This window comes from Bactrocera latifrons, unplaced genomic scaffold (genome assembly GCF_001853355.1).
Source record: "Bactrocera latifrons isolate USDA-ARS-PBARC rearing strain unplaced genomic scaffold, ASM185335v1 scaffold_996, whole genome shotgun sequence".
Classification (NCBI taxonomy): Eukaryota; Metazoa; Arthropoda; class Insecta; order Diptera; family Tephritidae; genus Bactrocera; species Bactrocera latifrons.
The window spans coordinates 1-7960 of record NW_017537707.1 but is presented as its reverse complement, the minus strand read 5'-3'; the positions used below and the strand labels follow the sequence as shown (position 1 = coordinate 7960).

Here is a 7960-nt window from a genome sequence, read left to right as displayed (position 1 = left end):
TTCTTGGCAGACCTTTCAAAGTTTGCCAAGACCGCCTTCAGAACCACTTCAAAATATTGAAATTGCGGAAATTGATTTGAGTGAAACTTTTTTCCTGAAACAAAATTCCTTTGTTTATTTTTGCGGCTATATGTATTCAAAGTTTTTAAAACTTCATAGTTGTATGAGTCCGATACCTCAGAAGAAGGAACTAATTCTCGTTTTCGTTTTTCTATGGAAAAAGATAATAACGACTGCAGTCTGGTCAAACCACCTGCAGACTTTATAGACTTCATCGAAAATTTAGAAGAAATATTTTTGAGAGAATTTTGATTCCTGCTGTCATATTGTACGTGGGTTTTCGAAACGTTTATTTAAAAAACTGGGATAAGAGCCGTTTAATGCTGTGCTAACTCTCAGCTAGACGCTSTTAAATGCCTTTTCATTRGGATAAGAAYGTATTTTTCAATAAAATTKTTTAATAAACTGACGAGCACAACTGCTTTGAAGCATGTGAAATTTTTATGTGTTGCACACATGTAAAATTAGTCTGAAGTCTTTGTGAGGGTGTTTGTCTGAAAAAAATTTTCATTGCTTGTCCGATTTCTAACTTATTAACATAGTTTAATTTTGACATTTGAAGTGCTCCAATAAATATTACGATAGGAATGCACACTTGTATATTCTTGCTATTAGGCACATTCTGCATTTTTTATTGATAGGACCCTCCCCATCCCACCACATATCATTTGAAAATTTTGAGGCTCTTTCTTTGAGGACCAAGTAAGTATTTGAGAAGTCAAGTCCTCTTTTGACGAATAAAGACGAAACTCTGCAAGTCCCTTCCTAATTCCCGTTCTGCTACATGGTACGATGAGCTATACGGCAACATTAACATAGTTCAGCGAATCAAGAGACAGCAGCTGCGCTGACTAGGTAATGTTGTCCGGAGGGAAGAGAACACTCCAATTTCGACAGTTTTCGATTTAATACCCACCGAAGGAAATAGAGGAAAAAGAAAACCTTCACTCAGGTAGAAAAGAACCTAGCTATAACCGCGTAAGCAGTGCTATGCCAGTAAATAGTAAGATAAATGTATATAGGGTCTATCAACAAACACGACGTCATGTTATTATGAACTAAAACACTCAAATTTTAACATAATATTTTGTGAGTATTTATTCTGCAAATAAATGTATGTCATTTAGGATTTGAACAAAATGTCGGACAAATGGCTCTCACGGGTAAGTTCGCAATCTCCGTTTACGGCAATTTTCGCTCAACAGTCAAGTTTGAATAAAATATTTTGAGTGTATATGCTCTGCAAATAAATGTATGTAATTTAGGATTTGAATTAAACCTCGAAAAAATTACTATTACAGCTCCGTTCGTAATAACCAGCCGTTTACAGCAATTTCGCTGACCTAGTGCAGCATTTCGGCTGTAGCTAGCACCTCAAGCGATGTAGCTTGATGTAAAGCTTTGATTCAACATACGCAAGAAAGATAATCTAGAGGCGTAAGTCGCATGATCTTGGGGGCTATTTGACTTAGCACCTAAGATGTTCTTCATGAGAAGGAACGCCGTCTTTGTGGAGTTAAAGATGGCTGGGTCGATTTTATCAAATTCCGGGTAAAAGAATCGGTCAACATCATGTTACGACGCTCCCTAATGATGACTTTTTTTGAAAKAAATAAAGCCCGAAGGTGCCGCTAACCTACAATTCGCGCCAAACGGTTAATTTTTTAGGATGCCATTGGGATTCCTGGACCATACGAGGATTTGACTCACTCCAGTAGCGATAATTTTGAAAGCCTTTAATGTCGATAAATTTATTTAAAGTATGCAACTTTTCTATTCATATTGACTTGAATCATCATAGTTAAATTTTTTTATATCCACCAACAGTTCACATAGTTTTTGTGTCGGCTTTAGAATACCTCAACGGGGATAAAATGGGTATAGGCAAGTAGTGCAAGTTCTCCAGATCGAGAATATACTATATTTAAATATAGCCGCAGGAGGCTTATAGTTTTTAAATATTTGTATTTAAACATCAATATTCCAACTATTAAAGTACGTATTTTTCGATTTAAAATGTATTTTACATTAATATTGTTCACTTTTACAAACACTCTCACTTCACTAATTTCTTTGTATATATGTATTTATTTCATCAATGTTATAAAATTAATATATTTTGTTAGCGAGCAAAAATAATATAAAAAAAAGATTATACTTCAAATACAGGAACATACAAAACCTTTCAGTATTTTCCTTCACTTAATGATCCTCCCGGTGTTGGATAGGTAAAAAGGTAAAAAGCACGTCCGAGCCCGCCCAAGCAAAAGAAAAAATTTATACACCCCCGTGTCGGAACGACCAGAGTTATTTTTGTCAAGTGCGACCACAGGCCGCCCAAGGAATAGGGAGTTCCACGCGAAAAAGACTGCAACATCTTGCCACCGACCAGGGTTAATTTTTTTAAGCACGGCCGAATGCCGCCAACGTAAATAAGGAGTTCAACGCGAAACTACTGAAGACACCTAGGTGTTAAATATTAGGTGTTTTCACTAGCAGCGTTGTTATCTGTTATTCGATAAACTTTCACATTTATTGTGTTGTTGTAAATTAAAGAAAATACCAACCCAACGAATAATACTTTACCGTGCCGAAAACCCTCACAAATTACTCGTAATCAGCTGTTTTATAGTTTGTGTGTTTGTCAGTTATGTTCTTAATAACTGAAAGTAAGTATTGAATGCACTAATTTAATTTTWCTTTATTTTCTTTTTATTAAAAAAATTTCTGTTTTAAGAAAAAACGTGTTGTCACAAAAACACAAAAAAAAATTAACGGAAGAAGAAAACATCTTAATAGACAATGCGAGAAACGACAAGACGTAGAAACGTTGATATTGAGGTATGGATGTGATTAATTATTGTCAGTTTATTTGTCTAACGAATTATTTTTCGCTCATCTATAATTGAAGAAGCGAACGAATGTAATTTATTACAATAAATGTTTGAATGATCTAAACTGTAGGTAAATGCTGCAAAGTTCGGTATTGTAGGGCGACTTTCAACAAAGCAGAAGAATGGAGAAAATCTATAGGCGCAGGACTTTATAATGGAGACGCATGTTCCTCAGTAAAAGGTAATAAGGTCATTAATCATTAATCTAGTCTATATATTTTTAATATCATTTAAGAAAAATTGCAGAAAATATGTCACCATTGTCACCGACTCTTGGAGCTTTTCTCTTATTTTTATTTATTTATTTAACGCCAATCTATATCTAACAGGCTTAAACTTATAAAATTAGGAATTAAACAAGTAACCTAGTTCGCATGCTAGTATTTTAATAAAGCTTTTTTAAAGATCTTTCTGAAGTTCCGTAGAGATCCGCTGAAGAAGTTGATGTCACTATGCAGTGAGTTTACTAGTCTACAGATTCTTTCCTTTGGGCTATTGATTACATAGTTTTTGTTCGATAAACAGAACTCTAATATCATCGTTGAATCGTCTTCAACGTTTATGTTGGAATTGAGCAATATGTCATATATTGATACAATTAAACATTTGCAGTTGATTTTACYTCCTATGAGTCGGTCCAGAGGGTACGAAAAAAAGTAGGTTCTTATTATGAAATGCGCCTGAGCATTAAATAACAAAAAGTTGATAATAAGAGAACACGGCTTTTATATGACTAGCAAAATTTAGATCTTAAAAAACAAAAGTTGGCGGAGAATCTCGAAATAAAAAAGCGGGAGTAAGAACAAAAAGAACGTCCTGCTGTTTTTTTTTTTTGAGCTCAAATTAAAATTTAATACAGACTAAGTATAAACAAAGTTATAATATTTATTATTTGAATTATATGAATCAATTGTTCTTTTTTAAAAATTTGTATTATTCTGAAACATAATGTTTTACAGCATCGGCGTTTTCATTTCAAAACTAGTTTATCTATATCTTCAAACTTCTCTGCAGTTTGAAATACATTCAAAGGGATTTCCACAAATCCCCTATGTCCGTGTGATGAATTAAAATATTATAGATGATGCAACAGACAAAAAAACTAGCTATTACAGAATTTCTGACTTTCTTCATTTTGGATACGCATTCTCAATTCTTTTAAACTACTGAATCTGCCTGTTAACACACCAAAGCAGTGCTAGACTCTAACGCGGCATTGMTGTGCCATAAATTTAACTCTTTCTTTTTTGCTGGATGAAATGTTGAGGATTACTTCTGCACGAAGTTATTATAATATTATTAAGTGGATATGCAGAATCATCTGCCAGCCATTCCTGTCCCGACAAGACTTAGTGTGGCTTTTAAAAAATTAACAGTTTTCTAAATATTTTGGAGTCGTGAGTTGAACCGCAATAACCAACAACTACAGCACATTGGTATTCCCATACTACTTATGCTTTAAGCGAATGTATGTGTATAGGAGCATTCGCCAATTTAATTTCCGTGTCTTCAACGTATCCAACGCAAAACGGTTTTTCATTGAAAGTTTTCTGCACTATTTCAGAGCGTTTTATAAAATGTGGCCAATATTTATTTGTAATTTTGGAAATAGTCCTGACATCACCACTTGATAATTTTTGCAACCGACATTTCTTCTGATGAACCCAATCTGAATAAAACTATTGCCACTTGTAGCTCTAAATTGTTTACTCTCGCATTGCTTAAAAGATTCGTTATTTGAAATCAATGTTAGAAGGTGTTTAAATTGTGATCGATTTACTCGTAACATTTGGCGAAAGCGACTCTCATCCATTGAAGTCAGAATATCTTTGTACCAACGGATTGATTTAGGAACAAAATTTACAACTCCCTTCCGATACTTCATGACAACGTACAAGATTTCATACAATTCGTCAAACAAGTTGCCCAGTTCAGCTTCTTCGTTTTCGACAAATACATCTGTGTAAAGAATATATTATCGATATACATATGTACATAGATATATTATATATAATCTTACACCTTTTATACCTACCTTCAATTAATGCTAATCGTTGTTACAGTTAAATGTTTAATTATTTTCTATTTCGAACTTATTTGAGGCATTTTATTCTTTTTGCCCACAACAACTAACGTCGAAAGTGTATTCACAGGTGACAAGCTATAACAAATTTAACGAACAACGAATAACAATTTGCGTGTGAAATTATATTGAATAGAAGTTATTTTTGCACTATTTAATATAACATAAATTGATAGAGGCGAATTAGTGAAGTTTTAGTGGATATAAAAGTTAAGTGTAAAACTCATTAAAAATCGGGGAACCACGCACTTTAAAGAGTTGAATTTTTTAACTCTAAATGCAAATATCTCAAAACTATAAGTCGGTGGAAAGTATGCATRTACATATTTTCTTGATCAGGAGAAACTAGTCTATCCATACAGACACAGTTTGACCCCGAAATCGAGAGACGTTATTGTAAAATTTACCAAACATCATTCATACATATWCATATTTACATATATATTTACTTATTCTTTCATTACTAATGCCTCGAAATATCAAAGACCACTTAAATGATAAATATGATATAAATCGTCGCTGTATATACCAGTAGTTGTTCTAATCAACAAGGTACATTTTGAGATTTGGTTTGTAATTGCTTCCTATAGAAATCTAACATACTATATTACACAGTATTGATGATGGTTTTTTTTTTCTCTCGGCCCTTACAAATTCATTTCGACTTACAACATACCTTGTACGCATCCTTCGTCAAAACATTTGATACAGAAGGAAATTCTTTTTACGGTTACTAAATATCAATTTAAAATTATTCAGTTTCTCACAATAATTCACGGAAACACCCGACTTTAAAAAAATAACAAASTTATAGTTCATATCATGAATTTTTCGATTATCTTTATGCTTGAAGATTCACAGTAAATCACAATATTCCTGACGTTGTGAAATTTTTMATCAAATGCACATATTTGCAACAGCCACGAAACGTTACACTAAACTATAAGTTGAAAAATCAATGCAATTCGCCTCAGTTCAAACGTGAAAACTTTTATTGCTCATTGCCATTCCTCATAAAATTCGCAGAGACACGCATCTTCTCTGCCGACTCGAGCCGGAGAATTTTCCACTTTACTTTTCGTTGTAGAGAAATATACTTATCATTAGCTAAGTTATAGCATTTCAGTCCAATTTCTAAACATTTGTATAAAAAAATGTATGTGTATATATCTGTATGTGTGGCTTAGTCATATAAAACAGACACAATTTAGGCTATAGAAAGAGTTTTAAAATAAAATTACAGAATCACTAAGCAGCGAACTGTTACCAAAAAGAGCACAAAGAGACTCCGGCATTGGCTCTCATTTTTCTTTCAAACGCGTTCCCTGATTATTTGACAGCGATGGAGATCAGGGATTTTCTGACAGTTGATTTCAGAAAAGGCGGGATGCCAGAAGTGAACCGCTATAATTTCATGAGGAAATTAGTGTGAATGAAATTTCATTGATCTGTGCGAACATATTTTGGCAAAATAAATGTTTATGTAAATTATTTAATGATTTTGCATTTTAGAATTTACATATGTATGCATTTTCAAATTGTTTAATTTMGTGTTTTGTTTAGTTTATTAAATAAGCAATCTAATAGTGGCATCATTTGTAAATGTTATAAAAAATGTGAGTTTTGACAGCTCTCTCTCGAATCAAAGAGTCTCGTATCATATTATCCATGTCGTAAACGAGCTGTTCAACAAAAGTGGCAGTGTATGAACCAGGGATAATGGGATGCCCAACTTATTCCATTGTCAGAACGCCACAAAATAAGCATTTTTTATAACATTTTCCATTATGGCCAGATCGAATAAAATAATAGTTTTTGGGCATTTAAACTAAAACACCTAACATATAGTACGAATAAAAATTACTATATAGTGGTTATTTATTATATGGATAAACTATTTAAATCTTGGAGTATATTAGAACAACTGACTTTTGACCTTTCAATGCCCAATAAAAGGATTTAAATTTCTTAGCTCTCAATCATTCAATGTTTTTAATCATTTTCCATTGAAAATAACTATGATGCTTCAAATTACAAAACATTTCATTAAATATCTTTAAAATTCACAAATTTATTTAATTTTCATTGTTTAACATTTTTTAAAAGTGGTCTTTAACGATGCAATTTTTTTATAAGATTTGCATATTTTTTTATAAGATTACAATCTGACCATCGCTCGATTCCCAATGCTAAACGTCAAAACCTCCTTAACTCGATCAACTGTCAAAGTTCAAGATGTTTTGACGTTTACCAATTGTTCTCTCACTTCAAGTGGGGGTTGGACATCTCTTTATCTCTGATATGAACCAACTCTATTAATCGAATTATTCCATCATGTTTACGGATTACAGCAGAAACAGCCAAAACGCTACTCCCTTCCTTTATTTTCCTTCCTTAGCGAGCAAAATGTCTTTGTTTGTTTTCATTTGAACAATGTTGCATATATACTTTTGTACACAACTTAGATTACAATTTTTCATAATAAAAAATAGTAAAACTGAAAACCAACTATTAAAAGTAGTTTATATATTTATAAATAATAACATTCGACTCTGATTTTGAGTTATTTTAAGAAAATTTCAAACATATTGAAGACAACTCTTATAATTACTACAGTATATCAAGATTGGCAACTCTGCGTTGTGAGAGAGCAATCAGCTGACACTTTTCTACGCAAAAACCAAAATGCCCTGGATTCCCACGCTCTCACTAACTTGAAATATTCTTATATTTGCCAAYGACAGTAGCGTTGACAGTACAGAAGAGTGATGCCACTAATATGTAAAGTGTAAAATTATTCAAAGCTCTAAAAAACCTGACATTATTTTACAAATAAAAGCATAAAATGGCTCTGTTATATCATTTGCAATAACAATTGAAAATTTAAAACAAATAACATTCACCGTCGAACTGTCATCGTAAC

At 32.6% G+C, this 7960-nt stretch overlaps 1 long non-coding RNA gene across 1 annotated transcript in view; it reads right to left on the bottom strand.

Annotated features, from left to right (window-relative positions):
* Nucleotides 1-6407, bottom strand: part of LOC108978047 — an 8013-nt gene extending 1606 nt beyond the window's left edge. Inside the window, exon 1 of the long non-coding RNA XR_001994078.1 lies at nucleotides 5714-6407. This is a non-coding gene — a long non-coding RNA (uncharacterized LOC108978047). The remainder of the gene's footprint in view (nucleotides 1-5713) is intronic.
* Between the last annotated feature and the right edge of the window lie 1553 nt (nucleotides 6408-7960).